At 42.2% G+C, this 25259-nt stretch overlaps 1 protein-coding gene and 1 pseudogene across 1 annotated transcript in view; one reads left to right on the top strand and one right to left on the bottom strand.

The window, feature by feature from the left end:
• Positions 1–25259, bottom strand: part of Xrcc4 (X-ray repair cross complementing 4) — a 271168-nt gene that overhangs the window by 14886 nt on the left and 231023 nt on the right. The gene's annotated exons all lie outside the window — the stretch shown is intronic.
• Positions 13795–15507, top strand: LOC101581727 (annotated as a pseudogene).

Raw genomic sequence — 25259 nt, 5'->3', positions numbered from 1 at the left:
CACGCACGTAGGACTTACAAAGGGAAAAAGTTATGCATACACTCTCTGGCAGAGGAACTAGCTCGATTTGATAGTCCGGGAAAGGTAAAGAGAGTCACTTCTCGGATTCGGAGGGACGGTCTGACTTCCTTAAGCAAATGTGTCAGCGAGGAGGCAGAGCGCTGGAAGAGCGCAGATGGAAATAATCTGTAAAACGCTGTGGCTTTTGATTTTGAATTAAAAAGATTAAACTTTTCAGTTCATGTTTAAAACATAAGCAGACCGCGAAGGAAAACCAAAATGTGTAGAGACACAGAATGATTTAAAAGAATTGCCGTTTCCCACAGTGGGTCGCAGGCAGGGGTGCCGGGAGGAGAGCCCTCGGGCTCACGACTGCTGGAACCTCCAGAGAAGATCTAGCCACTTCTTTGTCTTCTTGCCCTCAGAAAGCGTTTCACTTGTGTGGTATCATGATTCTAATATAAATTGAAATGCTGCTCATGAAGTCTCTTATCGCACTAAAAGTACGTGAATGTCAAAGCTGTAAAAGCCCAGCAAATCCACGCAGTTGCTTTCTGCTCGCAAAGCTGCGTGAGCTAAGCATATGGTGTGCGTCCGTGCGCCTCCGTGACTACCGGTGGTCCTGGGTCTTCCCGAGGCTGCAGGGGCAGCGCGAGCCGGTGGGTGAGCGAGCGAGCGAGCGAGCACAGGACCGCGCCGCGCGGCAGCCTTCTCGGCTCCTCGGCGCGATCAGGGCTTACGACAAAGGCACAAACGGAGTGACTTCATCAGGATCTCCCACAATTCCTACTGGAGTTTTACATGTCATTCTGAAATATTCACAAATCTAACTAAAGCCAGCGGTTTACGAATGCACTGGTTTTATTTGCCAAAATGGAGGGCTGAGTGTAGCATTTAATTATTATGCCTTCAACATGCAAATGTAATAAACAAGTGACTTAACATCTCAAATAACTGGCAGACTTATTCTGATACACGGAAGTGACACTTTGGCCTCGATTACTGTGTGAACTGTAATTATGCCCATTCTCCTGTCTGTCTTGTCCTTTAGCCCTTTTTTCATACTGCTGCTAACTAGTAATCTTCTGTAAGACCAATCTAATTATTACTTTGCACTTCTACAAGGCTTCTGCTGAAATTCTTGTGTCATAGCAGAAAGAAAAGTCAGTGCGTAAGTCCTAGCTTCACGTCTGCTCCTTGGCTCTAACTCCCAAGCCTGTGCTCATCCAACTTCCTCTCACCCACCCATGCACCCTTCTCTCTTGGTCTCCACTCTTCCTGCAGCCTCCTCTGCTTGCCAGCTCTTCTTCCGGCCACTCCCCTCAGTAGGCTCTTACCCATCAAAGGCAGAATCAGAAGCCACAGCCTTCGGAAGCTGCCCAGGGTTCTCTCAGGAGGAAAGGTATCTCCCACTTGCTCAAAGTATGCCCTAAGTCTACCAACCACCACCGTGTAACACGGCGCTTCACACTCTGTGGCATACCATGGAGGCCATGTCGTGCAGCTCCTGTGTTCCGCGACTACAATTTAGAGAGACCAGCAGGGGCAGCTTGTCTCTGTTCTGAGGTGACACGGTCTGTTGGGGTCTTGGAAAACTGCGAAGGACACAAAGGCAGGACACTCACTCGTCACTGGTGCTTGAGCTGCCAGGCCTCGAGGAAAGACCTGGCTACAGGTCCATGTGGCGGCTTTGACGTCTGGCATCGAGGCAGGCTTGCGTAGCCAGACTAGCAAAGGGCAGCCCTTCTCCAGGCGCCCCTGAGCTGCACAGCAGCAAGCACTTCGCCTGTCTTCCATTACCGCACATCAGGACCTAGCTGCGCGAGAGGCAGGTGCACGGGAGCCCACACGCACGCAAGAGCCCCTGCGGCATGGCTCTCCCTCAGGCCTAAGTGAGCAGGGCCCGCGCTTCTGTAGAGTCTGGCATGTGTCCTGGCACACAGAACTGAACCTCTGGTGAGTCAATGGGCTGCTACTGAGGCTATTTGCCTTTTCATCTCTTAAAGTTGCTTGTGAAGAGAGACTATTGCCACTTCATATATGAGTTACATATAGTAAAATAGATCCAGATCGGAAAGACAGAAGTATAGTCTTTTTAGAAACATCATATGAAGGTGATTTACATTTCATGCAGGGCATAGTAAGGAAATTTTAATTTTGGCCAGTAGTTTCCATTAAGTTATTTATTTTGCTGAGTAGTTTTAGATATTTAGAAATTTATATGCTTATAAGTTCATACTAATACCATTAGTTTAGTTGTATACCACTATATTGGAATGCTTGGGAAAGGAAAACTGTGGTTAAAGGAGTAGCCTTCCCATCCCGATGGTTAAAGTCCTGCTGTACCACACAGTTCTCTCTCTGTCTCTGCCTCCCTCCCTCCCTCCCCCTTCCCTCCCCTCTTCCCACTTCCCTCCCCCCTCCTCCCTTTCCTTGCCTCCTTCTCCATACCCACCACCAACTGCCTTTTAGATTTTCATTAAATTATCTAAGCTTCATTAGATTTCTATTATTATTAAAGCTTGAGATGTGTTAGCCAATTTAAACCTCCTCTCTCTGCCTGCTGAGTAACAGCAGGACAAACAAACAATCATATTTTTCTTGTTAATGCAAGTAAGTTAAAGCAGAACTAAAATCTTCTGCTCCATACAGTCTTTAGTCTGAAAAGAAACACAGACCCATTATCAATGGGATTGTCACCACTGGGCTCATAGTAACCAAGAAAGAGACTCAGACATCAAAAATTGGAAAGCTTAAGTAAAAATAAAAACGCTAACCTAAGAAATCCTAGTGCTTGCTTAAGATGAGGCAAACTCTCACCCATGTACTCACATGCATCCCCCAAGAGGCAAGCATGAAAATGGAACAGGCTGGAAACATGCCAGGAAAGTGTTCAGCTGGAGTCTACAATCTGATCACAATTTCCTTGGAATATATATAACCTCCAAATTTCCCTCAAAATGTTACTGTGCCTCTATAGGAAAAATCATCTTAATTCTTAAAAAATATCACTCCATTCAAATGGCTATCTATAGTACCCATAAACACCAGTACTCTTGTCATGTTATAAAAGAAAAGGGGTGTCTGATATGTTTGGTTCTATTATTGAACACGTTTCTATAGCTGAGACATTTCAAAGCAACTATAAGAAGTGGCTGGGGGGGGGTCAAAGAGATAGCTCAGCGGTCTAAAGCACTTGCTTAGGCAAGTTTAGGCAAAGCACAGGGACCATGGTTTGATCCCTGACACCACATGCTGCACAGCCCCTCCCGGGCTGAGCCACAAAAAAAAAAAAAAAAAGAAAAGAAAAGAAAAGAAAAGAAAAGAAAAGAAAAGAAAGCAGTTTAGGAAGCACAGTGCTAAGAACTTAGGCAACAACCACGGTTTTCTATTCCTAGAAGAAATGCTTGCTTTTTCAAAAAGTTTGTTTTTAAACTGAAACTCAGGACACATTCTTTAGAATTATTACCACTAAGTTTTTATATTATTCCAAAAGATACTATGATACAGATAAACTATTAGAAAGCAATGATCATAAAAACTTTAACGGTCAACTTAATTGTGAGATTGAAATTGCAGATTTTTAGCTTCAATCAATATTTTCTCAGAGTCAGGCATCATACTAGTTCCTGAGGTACAAAGATGTTTAAAAGAATCCTATCCCTTCCTCAGCACCGGGGCACACTGAGATGGCAATTGAGACGGGCCGTGGTGGTGCACACCTGTAATCTCAGCTCTTGGGAGGCTGTAAACAGGAGGATCACTATGAGTCTGATCTAGGAGTGAGACCCTAAACATCCTGTAGACCCTTCCCTACAATACAAAAAAAAAAATCCTATCCTTGAAAATTTCACAGTATAGTTGATCAAAGTATAGTTAAAAAATTAAAATATCCCATGGTAACATAGGTAAAAAGCATGGACTAACAGGATTAACAACACCAAACGCCAAAGGTACTATAGGAGCACGTCTACCGTCTATAGAAGGAATATTTGTTTTCTAGATATACAGAGTTAAAACCCTCACTGCTACACAAAATGCTAACTGATGACTGAAGGAATGCTAACGAGGAAAAGGAACCATCATTAATAGTAGGAGTAATCATTTGCTTTCTGCTAGCAACTTATAGAGAAAACAGAATTGGCTGCTATATCATTCCACTGAATACTGAAAATTTTATTTATATTCTATATAAACTTAATTCATTAATAATGATAGATCCTTCTAATTAAAACTCAGTGTAAATATCCACAATTTTAGCATGGGTTAACCGGTTATGTCCACATCTGAAGGTCCTTTCTGGGTCTAAAATTCTATTACTGTACTCTCAGGACAGAAGAGAAAAATGGAGTTTTTAGGTTTCATCTAAAGTTATGAAACTATGGGCTGGGGAAATAGCTTTGCAGTCTGAGTGCCTGCCTGGCAAATGCAAGGACCTGGGTTCGATCCCTGGTACAAAATGCTGCGCCAGCCCTGGAACCCTTGGGTGCACCGTTCTGGCTACTGATACCAGGCATGGTGGTGCACACCTATAATCCCAGCACTGGGGAAACTGAGGCAGTGGGACCAGTACAAGTTCAACTCTGTATCAAATAAATAAATAAATAAATTTTAAAAATAAATTATGAAACTAAATTTCAGTATTACGCCCTCTTTGAGTATTCATCATACACAAATATTTATTAATATGAAATAGTTGATAATAAAAAGATTTGATAGAAATAAATAATAAGTTTCTGTTATCACTTCTTTTTTTGTGTGTGGTACTGGGAATTGAACTCAGGACCTTGCGTTTGCCAGGCAAGTGCTTATTCTACTGAGCTATCTCCCTGGCCCTGTTATCACTTCTGAAGGGAACTAGATTTTCCAATTGAGAAATTCCAAGTGCAACATAATTGCAAAAGATGCTAGCAACCACAAAAAAAGTGTTTTTCTGATATGTGGACTAGTGCATACATACTACAAAGACTTCTGAAAAACAGAACAAAACAATTTTTCTGTGCTTCTACCTATTGTCATTTTGGTACAGGTCCTTTTAAATGTATGTATAATTAAATACAGGGCATAATTTTATATGCAATATATATACACACATACATAGTTTTTTAAAAGTAATTATTCTACTAATAATACTCTATTGCGGGCCAGGAAGATGGCTCAGTAGAATAAGCGCTTCCCTGGCAAGCACAAGGGCCTGACTTCAATCCCCGGTTCCACCAAAAAAAAAAAAAAAAAAAAAAAAAAAAACCTCTACAGTGTTTTTGTTAATTTATAGGAAAATATCTTCCTTGCCAATAATTATAGGCCTATGTTCTTATTTTTAATAACCTTAGAAGAATCTACGTCATTGAGTTCATCTAAAATATAATTGATTCTGGATTCAAAGGAAAAATATAAACAAATTAAATACCTACTACAAATCCCACTATAGCGAACACTGTTGAACAGACTCCTTCTAGGGGATGATTTGAAGGGAGCAGGTATGTTAATTTTAACTGAAAAAGGTGGGCTACAATGCTATAGTTCCTCAAAGTTCTTACTATTAGAAATGCTAGAGGGAGAATTGTCACTTTCAAGACTGTAGCGTATTGGTATTTTCACAATCTTGAGATTTAATTATTTTATGGCGAGCTTTATTTTGACTTGATGTGATTTTTACCACAGGAAGATTAAGCTACCCCATTGATGTAAATAAGCGTCTGGGAACCACTACCACAGTAAGGGTTCATTTGAGCCTGGAACAGAAGGCTTACGTGTTGGGAGTGGAGGGGACATTTAGGATACTAAGTGTATAGACTGACATAGGAAGTGGTAGGTGATACTGAGGCTTTCTCTCTGAGTACTGCTGCCCCCCACCCCTCCTGGCATCATAGAATGTTCTGGTACCACTAACACAACAGAGGTGGACCTCAAATAATATAAATGAAGTGTGAGCTTTGTTTGTTATTCTTGGGAAACTTAGGTTAAGCTATCTCACCAATTACACATGACAAGTCTCCTATGTTTGCTTATGCAAAAGTGTGGGCCAAACTCTCTTATACGCAAAGTAAAAGATTATTATTAATTTGGAAATCAGGCACAGAGTTATTTTCCACAGGAATGAGAAACACAGCTTGCAGAGTTTACAAGCTTAGCAGGAGAGGAAAGTAAAAAAGACTAAAATGCAAAGATAACTTATTCATTGAAAGCTTTTTATCAGTATCATGATATTAATAATTTAATCCAAGCACACACGATTATATTTTGATATAATGCCAACACACATTACTGACAAGAATAACTTTAAGGAGAAAAACATGAAATGTTATCTTTATAGAAATAAAATTTCCAATTGGAAGTTTAGATCTTTGTGTATAGCCTGGAGCTTTCTATCCATGTGTTTTTAAAATTGTTTTGTCTCTTTTCCTTGTTTTTTAGCTCAACATTTAAAATTATGTTGAAATGCACTTAAAATTGCTAATACTTAGTAACTGTTGCTCTCATGCCGGCGCTGTTACGTTCTGTACACTTATCATGGTCATAATGTCCTGAAGTTCACATGGTCTCTATTCTATATGAGAAACAAAAACTTAACATTTTACAGTGACACGCCAAAATCTCACAGCACGTCCACTGTCCGAGCTCCCAGCACTCTGGGGGGCTGAGGCAGGAGGCTGCAAGTCAGAGCCCCGGTGGGGCGACTCAGCAGGTTAGGGAGACACTGTGTAAAAAGAAAAAAGGAACTATGTGCAGAGCCTCCATTCGATCCTCAGGACCTCGGGAAGAAAGAAAGACGCCCCGGAAGGGCGCAGGCCAGGCCTGCCCGCTTCCTCCGGACTCACTGCACGCCCGCCCTCGCCCTGGCTTCTCGCGTGCACAACTCTCTCCGTGATTCTGGTCGCGAAGTGTGCCGAATGAGAACTGAATCAGGTTTCTCCAGAAGGCCGACACGGGACCTAGCCAATACATCTGATTTGGTTGGATCCCATTCTGGTCCCATTCACTGCGCCGCCAGAGTCGCCGAATCAAGCTCGCGGACTGAGGCACTCTGTGATTCTGCTAAAACAAACGCGGAGAGCCGCGCCTTTCTGTTCCGCGGCTTGTCCTGATGTGTGAAGTGGGAAACACGAGCATGCACAGCCGCTGGCCCTTCCAGGGCCGAAGTTTTCACAATCAGACTATACGCTACGTTGTTTTTAGTCCCTGACATCACCATCTTGATTGACAAAAACTTAGTAAGCACTCAAATAAGACGTGCGCTTTCCTGGATGCTGTCTGCCTAACGTGAAGCTAGCAGGGTCACCGCCTCCTCTGAGCTTGCGATCGAAAGCAGATGCTGCGGTAGGAACACATGAGAAAAGATAAAGGTCCTTCACGCATCTGCTCCAGGACGGGAACACGTCGCACAGAATATTTACACCACGGCCTGGACGCCGCGCAATGCGTGTGTGTTTGCACGCACCACGGAAGGTCCGCTTCAGCAGGGCTCGGGAAGGCCTTGCTTGGGCTGCGCCGTTTGCAGAAGCAGGCACCCACATCTGCGCGAGCCAGTCACCCCAGAACCGCCGTACACCTGGGGGCCAGATGCTTCCGTGTAAAATAACCCAGGGTGTTTCGCAGATGAATCACTGAAAGCATAATTACACATCAGTCCCAGTTTATTAGTAACAGGCCCGCTTACAAGGAAGCCATCTGGCACGGTCGTCCATTCAGAAGTAAAACGCACAAAAACGGCTGCTTCGGAAAGTCGACTCCAACCTCCTGCGCTGTTCTGTCCTGTTACCTTCGTCACCAGTCCAGGGAAGGCTACGCTTTCCATCAAGTGTCTCTGACACAGAGGCACTGTCGCTCCTCTTCAGTGAAGGCTGCGCCAAGAAAGTGGGTGTGGCATAACTCTTTTCAACAGAAAAGCGAATCTTTAGTGGCCCCGCAACTCCCACCTGACCTAATCAGTGACAAAGTAAGAACTCATTTATGATATTTCAAAATGCGAGCCTAAGATTGAACCGTTCTGAATATTTGTGTGGGCTGCTTGTGTGTCCAGTAAATATATATGAATTCATTGCAGATAAACATAGCCCCTCCCCATGCCGCTGGAAAGCACCGGTGTCTCACAGCCCGTCCAGAGGCCCAAGGGTGGGCAGTCGGTCTCACGCAGCTGTCCCTCTACCTGCAACCCGCGCGGGTACTTCGTCCATGTGTGGAGCACCTTGTGACAACAGATAAATGGGCTATTTAACAGGAGGTCATTTAAAAAGGTTTAATTTTCTCCTTGAAGTAGACTCCTTAAGACAAAGAAAATCAGCACAGGAGACACGCCTGCTAGGATGGCTGTGCTGAGCCGCCGACCGAGGGCGCCCAGCAGCAGGAGCCCGCAGCGTCACGCATAACCATCCCTGTGCTTCCCTGACTCCGGGAGGTCAAGGCAGCTTCACAGAACCTCTACCAACCAAGCCCTTGGAAAGACAACGAAGCTGTCTTTTAGTGCTCGGACTCTGGGACTTGCTTTTGTTCCTGTTTGACTACAGTAGTCAAAACATCCTTTCAGATGGACTTTGCCTCATCTTTGCCCTTGTTTTTTTCATTGTTCCTATTATTATTATTATTATTATTAGTCTTTTTTAGATAGGATCTCACTATGTAGTTCAGGCTGGCCTTGAATTCACCTTGCAGACCAGGCTGGCCCTGAACACACAGTGATCCTCTGCCTCAGCCTCCTGAGTGCTGGGATTGTAGGCGTGCGGCCCTGTGCCCTGCCATCTTTGCCCTTTCTTTCCAGCCTTAAAATATTGCCTTCACAGCACTGAAAGGAAAAGCCCAAACCTGGTGTTATAATTCAATTCTCAGCGATTTCAATTATTTCAAAATATTTTAGCATAGTACTTGGTACTTACACTATCCATACAATATTGCAATATACATACAGGAAAGCATACTAATCAAACTCCTTCCCAGGGAATGACCTAACTTACCTCTGGTTCCTTGTGTGGCACACCCCATGTGCCCCTCTTCTCTCCTGCCCCGGAAGCAGGAGCTGACCATACAGCACGTGTGAACTATTCTTCTGCCTCAAAGAGAAAAGTTTTGCTGTACCTATACGCAGTTCATCCAGTGTCTTGTGTAAATGCTGCTGTACTTCTGTGTCATAAAACAGGGATGGGTGGCTAGTTTTCTGTGACTTGTTTCTTCCAATTAAAATAAGTATGATTCATTCATTTCATTAATTTTGAAGGTTTCCTAACATTGTAAGATTATATTTCATTTTATTAGATTTCTAAAACAATGTTTATATGAAGTTTGTATACTCTTTCAAGTACATATATTCAAATTTCTCTTTGTACAGTACAAATTCTTGGTCATATTCTATATCAATGTTTATTTTTGATAAAACAATGCCTAACTATTTTTAAGGTGCTTGAATTAAATTCCACTCCCGTTAGTGGTCTGTGAAAGCTCCAGTTGACCAACTCCTCACTAACAGTGCACGTTACAGGACACCAAGTTCTTGCCAACAGTTTTAAATGGTATCTTTTAAATCTTTTGAAGACTTAAAAAAACATGTAACAAACCAACCCTAGAGCTGATTTCTGTGCTGAGAGAAAAGCTGTAATAGCAGCGCAGTGCCGCCTGAACGCATGCCGCTGGTGTGACTTCCCTCCTACGCCCGAACGCCTCAGAGCTTGCTGAACGCCTCCAGCTCGGCCCAACCCTCGACGCAGGATGCTAAAGCGATGCAGTACTCCATCCAGCTCTCACCTGCCACCCAGCTCCCAAGCGAGCCAATCACGTCCTGTGTAGCGAAACGTCCCAAATCCTGTACTACCAGTAATACTGACAGCTCAGCCTCCTACCTCAGCATCTGCATTTCTGAGGTAGTTTCTTTTTTTCTTTTCTGTGCCTTAAAGGCCTGAACCCAGGACCTTCCCACTGAGCTATATCCCAGAACTTCTGCCTTGTTCTAAATGTTTGTTTTGTGACAGGGTCTTGGCAATTAGTAAGTTGCCCACTGTGGCCTTGAACTTGCGACTGTCAGGTGCTTGTGATTGTCGCCACGGCACCGTGGGCTATGTGTCAGCTTGAGTTAGCCGGTGTCTTCGTGCTGTGGTGAAGCGTAGCCTTTTGCAGAAGCACTGGCCTATCTCTCCCACATCTGATCAGCTGTGTATGGTTCCTATTTGTACCTGCACTGCTGAGCTTTGCTTTGCTCACAGGGAATGTCAGTCACGCTTCTCTCCTGCAAATGTTCTTTTGCCTTTGCAGTTAGTGACAGCCTCACGGCAAGGTCACGGCACTGACCATCCTTTCAGATGCTTAACGGGCAGGAGGTCGGCAGGGCAAGCAGAAGCAAAATGCTGAAGAGGAGATGTGTCTATGTACCTCTCCTAAGACAGTACATACTAATAAAAAAGGAAGAAAAGAAATGTCTGACAGTTGTTTGCACACTTCTTCCTTTCCGGGATGCCCATTCAAGTCTCCGGCCCTTTTTCCCACTGGGTTGCTTGACTTTTAGTTATTGACTTGGAGGAGAATACAAATCCTGTGTCTTATATGTTGCAAATATTTTCTGTCAGCATATGGGTTGTCATTTTCTTCATGACATCTTTTTATAAACAAAAGCTCTTTATTTTCATATAAACAAAATTATATATTTTTCTTCTATGAATTATACTCTTCTAGCCTTATTTAAGAGTTTCTCTTCTTTCTTAAGACCTTAAAATATTCTCCAAAGTTTTAAACTAGTATCCTTTGCATTCAGCTTTAATCCATATACAATTTATTCTCACATAGGTATGAGTGTATTGTATTTCATTATTTATGGCCCTAGCATGTCGTAGGTCATGTGGTGATCTCTTCCTGTGACCTGCACTACCGCTGTGTCATACACCATGCTGGGGTGGAGTCCTGAGTGGACGACTCTCTTCATACTCCCCTGCGCTGTGTGCCCAGGGCTGCTGCCCTATTTATTGCTGTGATTCTTACACAGCAAATCACGTACCTTTTAGAGAAGTTCGCTTACTGACTTGCTTTCCAGAACTATTTTGGCTGTTCTAATCCTTTTGTTCTGCATGAAATACAGGAACCTGGACAAAAGTCTTGCTGAGATTTTCATGACAATGGAATGAATCCTCAAATTATTTGGGGAGACTTAAAATTTTTATGATATCAAATCTTCCATTTAAATTTTGTGATTTGCTTTATATGTTAAGTTTTAATATTACAAGCTTTAAATTATACTTTCTAGGGCTGGCCAAATAGCTCAGCAGATTAAAGCACCTGCAAGCAGGTGCAGGGGCCAGGAGTTTGATCCCCAGGCCTGCAATGCCGGTCCCACCCCCAGGGTACACTGAGATGGCAATTGAGACTGAGTGTGGTGGGGCATGCCTGTAATCCCAGCTCTTGGGAGGCTGTAAATAGGCGGATCACTATGAGTTTGATCTAGTAGTGAGACCCTGAACACCCTGTAGACCCTTCCCTAAAAATACAAAAATATATATTTATATATACTTTCTAATAACCTGATGTGGATATATAGGAATCCATTTGGTTTTTATATTTTATTATATATTAAGCTAATGGTTAAATATTTTTATTAATTTAAAGTAGTAATCTTTATATTCTTTTAGGTTTTCTATAGTTAATGAACCATGAATAGAAAAAAAGTTTTTACAAAGCTTATAAATTTTATTTTTTTGAACTCTATATGCATGGGCTAGATCCTCTAATATATTACTGAATACTAACATTAACTGGGCAGTGTCATGCCAAAGGTTTCAATTTTTTGAGGTTCCTTGATGGGCATACATGAAAATTCTACTAACTCCTAACTCTCAAAGACATTTTACTATGCTCAAGTGAATTCTATTAAATGTCTTCCTTGTACTAATTAAATTTATTGGCTCATTTTTCTCTATAAATCAACATGATAAATTGTAATTGTTTTGTTTTGAAATAAGCCAATTTTTGTCATATATTTTAGCTTTATTGAGTTTAGTGAGCAAACAAAAATTATGTTTAATATAAACCATTTGATGTTTGTACCAATGCATGTTTTAAAACAAATATAATCGAGCTAATTAATATAGTCATCACCTCACATAGTTACCATCCATGATTCTGTGGTAAGAACAGCCCAGGTGGACCACTTGTAGCAATTCTAGCACTCAGTGCAGTTGGGTGAGCTCGTCACACTGGTGTAGGGATGTTACACCTAACCACCCTCTGCAACTGGCCACGTCACTCTTAATATCTTACACACACACACACACACACACACACACACACACACACACACTGATAGGTCTATGTTGCTGACCGTGCTGAAGATCCCTACATTTATCATCTGGAGTAGGGCTGGAAGTCTGCACATTTTTCCTTTTGGAAAGCTCTGGCTGTGTTTGGTTTGGTTTTGGAATCCAGGTGACATTAGTTTCACAGGAAGAGTCTGGAGTCCTTTACCTTTACTTTCCTGGAAATGTTGGCAACACGGAGCTTGCGTGTTCCTTGAGGAACCAGAAGACGGTCATGCAGGGCAGATCTGCGCTTGCTTCCTGGAGGCAGGGCCCTGCCCAGGGACCGGCGCCGTCTCCCAGCCACTGTGCTCTGCTAGCGCCTCTGCGGTGCTACTTGTCTGTTTGCCACTCTCGGCAAGACGCCTACCCCGACCTCACCTTGTGCTGCTTTTGCAGGTTTCCCATCACTTTAAGTGCACTCTTCTATGCATTAGAAGTCTTTATGTGGGCTGGGGATATAACTCAGTGGCACAGCACTTGCCGGGTAAGCGCAAGGTCCTGAGTTCAAGGCTGGTACCAAAAAAAAAAAAAACAAAACAAACAAACAAAAAGAAGTATTTGTGCTTGTAATTTATGGGGAACTATATCTTGTATTTTAGTGGAAGTCCCTCAAAATGCCTAATTTTCAGAGAGGGATTCAACAGTCTTAATAATAAGTACTATTGTGCTATCAAAGAATTTGGAATCATATAAAGTGGGTTGAAATCTTGGCTCTGTCACTTCCTGATTATGTGGCACTGGGGAAATGAGAACTCTTCTGAGTCTATCTCCTCTTTAAATTAGGGCTATGAATAAGCAACTTTATAAGGTGTTTCCAAATACATAGTGAAACATAACCAGTGTTTTCCGAGCACCCCAAGCCAGAACCTGTCGGGAGTGCTGACCAGTGTTAACACGTTTATCTTCCCAGAAGCTCCAGCAGGTCACATTATCGTCACCTCCTGGTCATAGCTGGAGCAACTCAGATACTTTCCTCCTTGCCGGGTCAGATACACCCTTCACTCAGAATGAAGGAGCGTGTATCTGGGTTCATGCTTCAGAAGTCTCAGTCCTTGCATATTCCCAGGCAGGGCAGAAGGGCCTGGGAGGAGGACAGCTGCTCACAGTAGGCAACCAGGAAGCAGAATCCAGGGAGGAGGAGGAAAGGACAGCACCCTTCCAGTCACTTCCTACTCACCTGCCCTTGAGGCCCAAGCGTTCGCTATGAGCCCTATAACCCAATCATCCCCCAAAGGCCCCTCTTAGGACTTCATGTGCCTTTAGGGGGACATCTAGATGTGAACCATAGCATTGGGTGACTTGTTCAAGCCCTCAAAACTGTGCAGTAGAGAACATGAGATGAACGACTATGTCTACTGTTAAGCAATGTTATGCTCCCATTTGTAATGCTGAATCATTATGTTAAAAGCCTACAATAAGAACCTACCATGTAGTACCTTAAAGTAATAAGTTAATTTTTAGAAATAATAATAATGGCAGCCAAAACATGGAGAATGGAGTAGCGAGCCCTGAAGAAGTTGCCAAAATGATGCCCACGCCAGTTATACTGTTGAAAGAGGGAACTGACAGCTCCCAAGGCATCCCTCAGCTTGTGAGTAACATCAGTGCCTGCCAGGTGGTTGCCAAGGCTGTAAGAACCACCCTAGGTCCCCGTGGCACGGACAAGCTTATTGTAGATGGCCGAGGCAAAGCAACAATTTCTAATGATGGGGCCACAATTTTGAAACTTCTCGATGTCGTGCATCCTGCAGCAAAGACTTTAGTGGACATCGCCAAATCTCAAGATGCTGAGGTTGGTGATGGCACCACCTCTGGGACCCTGCTGGCTGCTGAGTTTCTGAAGCAGGTGAAACCCTACGTAGAGGAAGGCTTGCACCCCCAGATCATCATCCGAGCTTTCTGCACAGCTACACAGTTGGCAATTAACAAGATCAAGGAGATCGCTGTGACTGTGAAGAAGCAAGATAAAGTGGAGCAGAGGAAGCTGCTGGAGAAGTGTGCCATGACAGCTCTGAGCTCCAAGCTGGTCTCCCAGCAGAAAGCCTGCTTTGCTAAGATGGTGGTTGATTCTGTGATGATGCTCGATGATTTGCTGCAGCTTAAAATGACTAGAATCAAGAAGGTACAGGGTGGAGCCCTGGAGGAGTCTCGACTGGTGGCTGGTGCTGCATTCAAGAAGACTTTCTCTTATGCTGGATTTGAAATGCAACCTAAAAAGTACAATAACCCCACGATTGCCTTGTTAAATGTTGAACTTGAGCTGAAAGCTGAAAAAGACAATGCTGAAATCAGAGTCCACACAGTAGAGGATTATCAGGCAATCGTTGATGCTGAGTGGAACATTCTGTAGGACAAGTTAGAGAAGATCTATAATTCCAGAGCCAAAGTTGTTTTGTCCAAACTCCCTACTGGGGATGTGGCCACCCAGTACTTCGCTGATAGGGACATGTTCTGCGCCGGCTGCGTGCCTGAGGAGGATTTGAAGAGGACAATGATGGTCTGTGGAGGCTCAATCCAGACCAGCGTGAATGCTCTATCAGCAGATGTGCTGGGCTGCTGCCAGCTGTTCGAAGAGACCCAGATTGGAGGTGAAAGGCACAATTTCTTCACTGGCTGCCCCAAGGCTAAGACTTGCACCTTCAGCCTCCGCGGCGGAGCTGAGCACTTCATGGAGGAGACAGAGCGGTCTCTGCATGACGCCATCATGATTGTCAGGAGGGCCATCAAGAATGATTCAGTGGTGGCTGGAGGTGGAGCTATTGAGATGGAGCTCTCTAAGTACCTTCGGGATTACTCAAGGACTATCCCAGGAAAACAGCAGCTTCTGACTGGGGCATATGCTAAGGCCCTGGAGTTTATCCCACGCCAGCTATGTGACAATGCTGGCTTTGATGCTACAAACATCCTGAACAAACTACGGGTTCGGCATGCCCAGGGCGGCACGTGGTATGGGGTGGACATCAACAATGAGGACATTACTGACAACTTTGAGGCTTTTGTGTGGGAGCCAGCTATGGTGCGGATCAAAGCCCTCACGGCAGCCTCTGAAGCTGCGTGCCTGATCGTGTCCATTGATGAGACCATCAAGAACCCTCGCTCCACCGTGGATACTCCTCCACAGCCGGCCGGGGCCGGGGCCGCCTTCCTTGAGATCCCACTCGTCACACTGGCTGGCAGCTGGCTGCAGGTGTGTTTGCCCTCCCTGGCTTGGCTCATTGGTATTATGAAGAAGTGGTAATAATTGGTCTGTTCTGTTCTCACTGGAGGTTATTTAAATAAAACGTAAGACTTAGGAAAAAAAATAATAATAATGACATAATTAGTAAAAATGAATAAGAAAATGGCTCAGGAAGCTGCGGTGCATTCCCACTTGGAACGCTGCTCATAGCGCCCAACGACATGCTGGTGCAGAGGCACGTGGAACTGTATCAAAGGCATTTGCTGCGCAGAAGAGGCCAGACCGATGAGGGCTACATATTTTATAATTTTATGCAACTTTCTGGAAAACGCAAAGCTCCTGGGACACAAATCAGGTCAGCAGTTGCGGGGGTCGGGTGGGCAGACAGACTTAACTACAGAGAAGCATGAGACAGCTTCCAGAATGCCCCAAGCCCCGGTCTGACTGTCTGTGTTTGCTCTAATTCACAGAACAGAACACCTAAGAACCATGGATTCTACTCTACATTAAGTATATCTCCATAGAGCAAAAGAAAAATTTTAAAGTAGCAATCTTTTTCTTGTAGGAGCATTTCCAATAATTTAACATTTATAATGAGTTTTTATTTCTCAACATGAACATTTATGCCATTAATTATTTTTAAAACCTATTTATTTTTTCAAAAGCTTCAGTGCATTGTCGGTTGTGACACACACCCATGGAACAGCAACAGAGCTCCTTAATGGTCCTTTGAGAATGGAGGAAAGCAATTGAGGACAGGCGCTTGCAGGGTCAAGCTGTTGTGGGACACTTCATAAGCGTCTTTAGATTGTCTGCTTCTTTTCATGTTCCTTAAGAAAGAGGTTACAAGCCTCTTTCTCGTAAGAAATGATGCAATAATAGCAAAGGAAATGTGACCATACAGAACTAGAAAGTCATGTTATGCAATGACAATTACACTTGTCAAAGCACAGCTTCAAGAAGTAAACCATACTGCAGTTCCAAGTTCCAGAGTGAGAAATGTGAAGTTAGTGAATATATAAGCCTGAAGTAGATTTGTCTATGAAGAACATTAAATGTGAAATGGCCCAAGCTTGACTAAGAAGATTGTTTTTCAATTATGCTTTACAAAGTAGAGACAGATTCTAACACGAAGAATACATAAAATGGAAGTTAGAGAAAAGTAGCTTGTTGGTAATAGAAGATCCTGGCTGAAAACAGGTAAGGTTGTCACTTCTGAGACACCGGATGCCTGGCTCTAACTAGCGCTGAACATGGTGGAGGAGTGGTCCGGCCTGCTGCCTGAAGGGAGTGGGGGGTTCGGGCTTCGGAGTGGCAGCCTCAGGGCAGTGGGAGCCCTGCAGGCTGAAGCAGACCGCTCACCTGCAGGGTCCCACTTTATTTGTGAGAGTAGTTCATGGTAGGGAGACAGCCCACCTCACATGATCACTTGAGAGGAAAGTTGGCCCTCGAACTCCCCAATCAGTCTGAGTTCAAATTATTTTTAGTCTGATTTCACAGAGTGGATTTGCTTTTAAATTTAAATGGAAACAACTGTTAGATTATCGTGATTCAATCAAAATCTGTATATAGTCTGTCATCCGAAATGACTTCCCAATGTCAAAGAGGTCACAGCCTGAGCAAAGCCTAAAGCTAGTCCCCAGCATGGGCTGGAAGGGAAACACAGACAACCCTGGGAACAGGCCTCTGGCATCCAAACCTAAGGGATCCCAGCGTGCGGTCTGCCTGTTGGGGAGAATAAGCCACATTTCCCATCTTCCAGCTGCATCAGCGAGCTGCAGGCATGACCAAAGCCAAGCCCATCTCACATACTTAAGAAAACAAACACACAAAATCCCAAACACCACTGGACAACTACTTTTTCCATTATAGCCTTAGCAAGGATAAGCCCTATTGAAATTCTAAGTACAGTTAAGCACTTTCCTAAGTACGGTTGTGACTTTTGTACAAGTCAGACTGCTGCACTGACTGAGCAAGCTAGCAGCGAGGTTTGCAGTCTAGTATCCTCAACATGTTCAAATGGTGATGGAGGGAAACTTATCTAGACATGCGAAGATCTAATGATTTCAGAATGACAACTTCTTGAGCTTAGGCCGGCATGAGTAGAAATCTGAGAGGCAGGCAATGTAAGGCCATTTTTTTGGTTGTTGTTGAAAGAGTAGCCAAAGGGCCAACCTAATAAAAGATCTTGAAAATTAGTAGAAAGGTATAGTTTTATACTATTTTTAAAGAGAATAGAAAGAGCAGTAAAAAAATACAAATGATACAGAATAGTTTTATGCCACAATATGCAGTCTTCTGACATTTTATTATGAACATTCTTAGAATAGTTATACGAGTTCTGTATTGCATAAATTAGAAGTAAAATTTGTGATATATTGAAAATGTAAGTGAATATTCACATATATAGCATAAGAATGAATATTAGTGTACATATATTGGTGTACATACTGTTCCAGTGGTTGACTTACCATTAAGCTATTAGCCTGATTATTTCTATAGGTATTCTAAGGAACAGACATGAGAAAAAATAGGCTATGCTCATAGAATAATGAGAAAGGATTTCCTGCACTCTGATCAACCATCTAAGCAAAACTACCTTGTATATGCAGAAAACACTGTGAAAGTTTTATTAACAGGAGAGTTTGTTGCATCACTCATAGAAACAAATAGACTAATAGAAAACTGCTTTCTGCTTAAATGAATTTTATCTCCCTTGCAGTTCTGCATTCATTTTCATGACTAGCAGAACAATGTTTAGCCTGTACTGCAGGCAATCATCCCTGAAAGCCTTCTGCCACATAAAACTCGAGCTCCCTGCAAGGCTGAGTTTGCAAACACATGGGGTGGACCTACAACGAGCTGGTCTCCATGTGTTTGTGTTGCAAGCCAGGAAGGGCGAGGAAGGAGGGATGAGCCCTGGGGCTCCCAGGTCAGGTGGGAGCTCCACAGGGAGGAAGCCTGGGCTTCCACAGGACACTGGTGCATGCTACACTTTCGGCTTTCATTTCCTCATAGTTTGGAAAGTACTGGGGAAGTATTTGGCCCTCCTTCCCTACAAAACTAAGAATATGGATCATAGCTAACGCTGTGCTGTGGAATGAGATTCCCATATGGAATTTCAGTGATCCACTCATTCGAGTTCTTGGCTCTGGGACAGACCTACAATCGCCAATTTTGGGCTGTTCCTGATCATCTAACTGTCCTTGATATGACTTATTTATATTACTCTCTTGTTTTCACAGCCAAATTATTGCCACCTGATCAACATGATCTCAAATATTCCTGTTGTTAATAATGCCTTTTCTTTCTTTCTTTCTTTTTTTTTTTTTTTTTTTTTTTTTTCTTTACTGTTCCTCTCACATACTGGTCAGTGATGAAACTGGGTTTCAAACTCACACAAGCTCTATCTCATTTGCAAAATTTCTCAGCATCCAAAACATAGCATCAGACATTTCATTCACTTGTTATCAGCACTTCTTTGACAAAAGAACACAGAGAAATCATCTTCTTCTACTATTCACTTGGTTGAAATCTTCTAGGCAAATTTAGTAATAAAAGACAAATATATAAACAGTTTTATAAGAACCATAGCTCAGTACTATTAGGATTTGAGAAGGTGGGAATTTATGTAACTAGAATAATTTCTCTGTCTTCATCTGATTAATCTGTGGCAATTCTGAGGTGGCTTAATTAATATTTCTATGTAATAATTTCTCTAAAATCCCCAGCAGTTGTTGTATAATTTTGTTCTTTATTATTCCTCTGCTGCTTTGTGCAATATGTGATATTACCCTTTCTAAGAATGCTTCATGGCCTTATGTGCTTTTCATAATTATGACTGATTTAAATTAAAACCAGTGAGAACTATTTTAGGGGTTAAATTTCCTGATTTAAAATGTAGATTCCAAATTCAGCTGTGTATTATAAAACCCACACCTTTGCGCTTGTTTCTGCGCTTGCAGTGTCCTGGGAAAGCCTCCGCACGGCTCCCCTCAGGGGTTCACTGAACTGGGCCCATGGAGCTGCTGCCGCCAGTCCTTGCTGCCCCATATCTCAGCGGGGCTCCCAGGCACTAGGGCTGCCGATCCCTTTTCTTTGCACCCTGGGTTCCTCCAACTGCAGTCACACAATCGGGCAGCTTCGCCCACATGCTGGTACTCCAGCCGGTCTGCAGTCCAGGAACCTGAAACCAGTAAGCCTCGGGCAGACAGACTGGAGTCAGCAGCAGGCTGCACCCTCCAGAGCTGTCAGGAGACGCTGCCACTGGTCCACCTCTTCTGGGGTGACTTGGGGCACGTCACCTCTTCAGTCTCTGCCTCCATTGCCATGCTGCCCTCCCCTCGGTCCCCAGTGTCCCGTGCCTCCTCCAGATAAGGGCTTGTATAACCGCATAATGCAGGTGGTGAGTACCCAGAGAACCTCAGAATCCTGATGTTAGCCCATCTGAATAGGTGCCATACACGGTAACAGTCACCCGAGCAAAGGGGCAGCAGGGACTGCTGGGGAGCAAGCCATGCTCAGCGAGGGAGGGAATGCACACCCCCAGGGATTTCAGCCTGATGTGGTGCCCAACACAGACCAGGCATTCTATAGTTATCAAATAAGTAAAGACATACAAAATCTCACTGAGGGTTTGACTGCACATAAAGAAACACTGAGATTCTGAGTGGAAAGTCATGGAGATTTGTAAACTCACTGTGTTCAATGCCATTTAGTATTGAGAAATCATGAGAGGGCTTATCAGGTGAAGTGCAACCTCCTAAATGTCCATATGCAGTAAATTACTGAACTTCTTTTATAATTAGAGTAACTTTCAAGGTCTAATAATATTCAGGAATTAACAGATATGGGAGACATTCTTTGGCCAGCACTATTTGAAAATGATGCAGTGAATGTTAAATGTGAAAAAAATACAGAACATATGATAAAATAAGATATAGCTTACTATATAGGCTCATTATTTTATAACTGAAAAATACAGTCCAAACAGTCATCTTATTTAAAATCACAGATGCTAAAAAGCAAAACATTCACTAATCCATAGAAATCCAACAGATCTCCCAAGGTCTCTTTTCAACATGAGTGTCTCTGGTGGATACTGACTGGTTTCTGGTCCTTGTGCCACTTTGATGAATTCATGAAAGGTCATGAGTGACAGTGTCGTGACACACTCGTTAGCCTCGGTCACAGGTGCTGAATGTGTTGGTAAAGGCCAACCTTGAGGGAATACCACATCATTACATTATGTTTCTGGAGTTAACAAAATAAAAACTCTAGGCCTGTACCTAATAGTAGACAGTCCAAACCTATCTGCACTCTATTTCTGAGGTGCTAAGTTGTTTCCGATTGTGGTCTGTTCTTGTTCTTTATGCTGTACTAGGATTAACACAAGTCTGAATATGAAAGCTTAACAGACTAACTTAATAATAAACATCTTCTGTGACCTAATAGGAATATGCAAAGCTACTAAGGGAATCATTAATTTTTCTAAAAGGCTAATTCAACCTCAGTTTTCTTTATTAACACATACACATTTCCAGGAGGAGTAGAGATCCAAAAGTTCCAGTAACTTGCAAACTTTCTTGACATATTTTGTTACCCTATTCCATAACTTCTGATGAAATTTGTGGGTGGTAAATTTTGTAACTCTAAAATGAAGTGAAACTGATACCAATTTACTGCAACCATAACGTCCCAAACTACTGTTTAGTAATAAAGGAACAACATGACTATTCCAAGCTCCTGTCATCTACACCATTTAAATTTATGTTCTACAAACAGGTACTAATAAAAAATTTTAAAGTCTAAAAGGAATCTAAACTGTAGTCATTACTCTTTCTTTCCATTTTGGGGATAGACAATCCAGCCTATTACACTATCAATTTAGTTTAAAATTAACATGTTCACTTGTGCAGCCTAATGATTTTCTTTCACCAGGTTATATATTGCTCAAAACTGGTATCAAAGAAGAATTATCAAAGTAAGAGACTACTGTTCTTTTACCTCTTTATTGGGCTAAAAAGTATTAGTTACTTAGGTGGTACAAGTTTTAAAAACTGGTATCTGTCATATACTTTGGCTATGCTATTTAAACTAATTTGTATTACAGTAATATTTACTAAAAGAAAAGTCTTCACTATTGAGAGAATCAAAAGGGAGGCATCTAATATAGCACAAGAATGTAATTAATAAATGACACCAATGAGTGATGTGGATTATATACAGACCAAATATTAGTTGAAACATATCCTTTTAACATAGCTAGGGTTATTTATACTGTTATATTAAGCTATGATTATATTACATTTGAATATAAAGATCAATATTTTAGAAGCTGCTTTTGAATGAAGGGAAAAGTCATGCTTAATTATGTAGAGAAGTTCTGGCATCTACCTTTCTAAAGACACCAATGAATTATTCTGTTAACACCAGCATCAATATACTAATTGAAACAAAATTTCTATTTTTCTAAAAATATAATCACTTACCAAGAGCCCATTTTATCACAGCTATTACGTTATTCCTACATGTAAACTTTTCATTCATCATCCCGCTACATACACTACCACTGTTTTTACGCTTATGTTCCATATTTTCATGCATGAAATTTGTATCCATTTCCTGGACCCCTCACAATGAGTCGATACTTCCTTAGCAATATGACTATACAAGAATCTCTCACTAGACTCAAGCTTTATTTTATTGGTGGAACTCTTTCTTCAGAAATTTTTTAGATATCTTCTAACAAGGAAATTGTGAAATGCTGCACTGCCCTAGGAAGGAGCAAAGGAAAACCTATCATTGACCATTTATTATTCTTGTTCCTCAAAAATGCTTGAGGAACCTTTGGGCTTCACGAGACACAGAGAAAGAAAATATATAACATGCTTTACTGCAACACAGCACATGCTTCATGCTTCATATTTTTCACCAAAACATAAGCTCAATCATTTGGTGCTAAATTATTTGGTTATTTTATCTGAGATTCTACACAGCTAGAAAACCAGTGCCTCAGAATGCACACGTAGCAAACAGATACACAGGTACACATGAGTGGTTCCCAACTTCACCTTACTGAGCGTCTGTCTGCCTCAGCTGCTTTCTGCGCCTTAACACCCTGCTTTCTGCTTCTCTTCCCCTGAGTCCACCACTCACAGGGGCTGCTGTGCCACTCCTTCCAAACCCAGCATGTTGCCCTGGCGTATGAAACTTCCCGAGTGTCACAGCTGGGCAAGCCTGCCCCTCCTGCACTAGCACAGTCTCCTTGTAATTCCCTTCACATTAAAGCACTCTTCACAGTTTTCTTCAGACATCCATTCAATTTTGTCTCAAATGTGTGGACCGTCCATATGTGCTCGCCCATTGGATACACTGTAAGTCCACTCAGGGAGCAACATCAGGCAGCCAAGGGCTGCGCTGTGTTGGGTACAGTGCAAAATCTTTCTGGAAATGGTAGAAATGCTGTTCATGCTGCACAACGGCATTTCTGCATCCGACACAACTGGCAGAAACAATGCGCAGTCGCTATCTAGAACAAGTGAGTAAACAGCACTAGTTCAAATAAGTGAAATTTATGATCTCATCAGAATTCCTCAAGCAATTTTAAACTTTTTCTATAAGCAGGAAAGTGCAGTGACCTGGAGCACTTTCCAAAAAACTCTTAGAGTTATTTTTACTACTTGGCTGAGACGAGCCTGGGCCACGGCAGTGAGAATGAAGTTAAGTCTCCCTCTGGTTATAGTAAGGGCCCTGAATCCCAAACGCAAGCAGTTGGGACTACTGACTTACTCGCACAGAAATCAGATCTGAGCAGAGATGTACTTGCAGTTATGCAATTTCCGTTTCTTCTCCTCCTCTTTTCCTTTTGATTCTGTTCCCTATTCTGGTCTAGTTTGCACTTTGTGGAGGAAAAGCAGGCAGTGTCTGCAGCTGGAGCAGTTCACCGATGCTGAGGCCATTGCTGGGACCGGCTCCAGGGGCTTGTTCTCGTGATCCCTGCTCCATCCGGGCCACACACTGCTCCATCCATAGTCCCAAACCACGCCAAGGCCCAACCGCAATGGACGAAGGCCACATTGCCCCATTTCTTTGGCACCAATATTTCTTTTTGATTAATTATTAAGCATTCATGCTAGCATAAAATCTTCACCATTTATGACTATTAAAAAAAATCCAACTTAAGAAGACACAATTGTAAGAGATCTACTCAATCATTTGATGTTTTTATTAAGTTTGCTTCTGTTGAAACTCAGTTAGAAAGCCTAATACGGGAATTCAGTAACAATCTTTATTCCATTCACGGAAATGGATTTTTTCTTTGTGTATCTGAAGTGAAATGGTGTTCAATTCTATGGTTCTATGGTGTTTAATAATTACTCGTCTTCCTACCTCTTGACGCTTAAGAGTGTGCATAGATTTCTGAGACCACTGACACTGCGCCAGCCCAAGCTGGCAACATAAGAGCGCTTGATGAAGGTTGCGTGGCTCCTGCTTGGCAAGAACCTGCGACCTCTGGAGAGGATTCCCTATAACTTTCTGAGATTAAACTTGGTAGGGTTAATAACTTTCTTCTTCACTTGTATTCTGTATAAGTGAACATTAATGAAAAAGATGCTTCCTGAAAATGTCTGTAATATATATTGTTTATATTTTCCTGACAATAGATAGGTGCAAGGTGACCATGAAGCAGCACCCCTTTGGTAAGTACCCTCTATGTCCATTCTCTGGGGAAGATTCTGAAGTGACTATTCTGAAATTCTGTCTGCATTGTCATTAAAAATAACACTTAGAGATGCTTTCTTACCCTTTAATTAATTCTGCTCCTAAGCTGGGTCAGGAGATTGGAGATGCCAGTGCCGGAGTCACAGGGAAATCTAGAGTAAGTCCCTGGACTACTGTGTCTGTCCCCTGCTGTGAGATGTGGCATCAATAAGAAATCCTCTCTGTGTCCTTCTCATGGAAGGGTCAAACAGCAGAACAAGGAAAATAATCATATAAGTGTATGAAAAAGAAACAGTAGATTCTAATTCTGTTCTATAAATTATTATAATATGCTACAAGAGAGGCCCCTTCAGCCAAATATTTTATAATAATTTTTATCTGGACAAATACTGCCTTGTGAAGTTGCTGAGAAAGTTGCTTTTTGCACTGAAGCCAAATTGTGATGAATCTCTCCTTGCAGAACACATTGTTAATGAACCCGTACACTGATACTATTTGGCAAATCTGGGCTAACTTCTCCAGAGTAACCAGCTTTTACAGTAATAGTATTTCTATTAAGCTAAAAGTTATATCCAGAAAGGCACATGGCACTGCTCATTTTATTAGATTACAAAATGAGTGACTTGGCAGCATAATTGCCTGACTTTTTAATATGATCTTATCTGAGAATTTTGCATTATTTATTTATTTTCTAAAGCATTCATTCCTTTATGTCAAATAGTTTATGAACTCCTACTTGAAGAGGGGATGTGTTTATGACTTCAGGTAGCAACGACATATTTTTGCTGCAGAGATACACCATTATCAATTACGGTAGAACAATCTGTATTTATATAGGAAGCACTCATTTTCTAGAATAGACTGAACTTATAAACAATCCAATTTCAAAAATTTTGTTAACTTTTTAATAGATGATACACATAGTTGGTAAAAAACAACATGCAAGCGAAATAGACCTTGACTTCGTTCTTTACTGTTACTCACCAGATATCTCGAGGAACTCACCACTGTTATCCATCTCTCAATCATTCTTCCAGAAATTATTTTAAAGAAACTGAGTCTTAATGATTTGGAATCTCCACAGTAAT

The sequence above is a fragment of the Octodon degus genome, unplaced genomic scaffold (assembly GCF_000260255.1).
Source record: "Octodon degus isolate 3935 unplaced genomic scaffold, OctDeg1.0 scaffold00129, whole genome shotgun sequence".
Classification (NCBI taxonomy): domain Eukaryota; kingdom Metazoa; phylum Chordata; class Mammalia; order Rodentia; family Octodontidae; genus Octodon; species Octodon degus.
This window is presented reverse-complemented; position numbering and strand designations above follow the sequence as displayed.